The following is a 1185-nucleotide window of genomic DNA, read 5'->3' as shown; positions in this document are numbered from 1 at the left end:
GCGTTTTCAAGAACAAGGGCAATAACTAATACTAAATATTTTTCAATTTTTCTGATTTTCAATAGGGTTTATTCTTGGGCGATAACGAACACTCATACCAAGTTTCATCAAAATCCGTCATGATTTGCACCTTCTAGAGTGTTTACGAGCGTTTCAAGAACAAGGGCAATAATTGATAGTAAATATTTTTCGATTCGCCTGATTTTCAATAGGGTTCATCCTTGGGTGATTACGAACAACCATACCAAGTTTGATCGAAATCAGTCAAGAATTGTGCCTTGTAGAGTGTTTACGAGCAATTGTGGACGGACGGACCGACGGAATGAGGTGACGGCAATATATGTCTCCCATTTCATGTGGGTGTATAAAAATCAGTTGAAATCTGTATTGTGTTAACAAATAAATAAAGATCTCATCAATATACATCATCACATCAAGTTTCATTAAAATCAGTTAAAGAATGGAGCCGTGTTCATTCACAAACGAATTTGGACGCATATTTCTAACTAATATCACTTAAAATAAAATAATAAATTGTCTCTATCTGAGATTTGAACTGCTGATAATCATTTTTGACCCAACTATTTAATGTAGCTAGTTTTATAATGGGATGCAAGAAATAGTGGATGACGGACGGATATGGGTGTAGCCAGTATAAAAGTCATGAGATACAACCAGACACTTTTTTTTTCTAGGCGAGAAGCTCATAGAAATTAGCAGCAGCAGTTTCTCAGACCTTGATAAAGCAGATCCAAGTGCATTAAAGCCAGTGACACTCATCCAAGCATCCAGGTTGTATAACAATTGGAAAACACAAACTGTATGTTCCTGCAAAGGCAGTTGTGTAACTAATCGTTGTCGGTGTAAACATGCAGGACTTGCTTGCTCAACCAAATGTCATACTTCAACTGTTGGTGTGTGTCAAAACAGAGGGTGATGTGAACTATGTGGACTTTTGTATTGCAATGTAATGTGCTAATATTGCTACTAAATGTAATTTTTTAACAAAATGAACTTACGCGATTTACATTTACATTGTGATGTTATATTGTGCTTATGATCTTAAGTTTTTATTTTATGCCAGAATTTAGTGATATTTATTATGTTTTATATATGAATAAAGTGCCTTTTTTAAATATAATTTGTTATTCATTTTTCAACATAATAAAAAATGAAAATATTACA

The sequence above is a fragment of the Lottia gigantea genome (genome assembly GCF_000327385.1).
Source record: "Lottia gigantea unplaced genomic scaffold LOTGIsca_38, whole genome shotgun sequence".
NCBI lineage: Eukaryota > Metazoa > Mollusca > Gastropoda > Lottiidae > Lottia > Lottia gigantea.
This window is presented reverse-complemented; position numbering follows the sequence as displayed.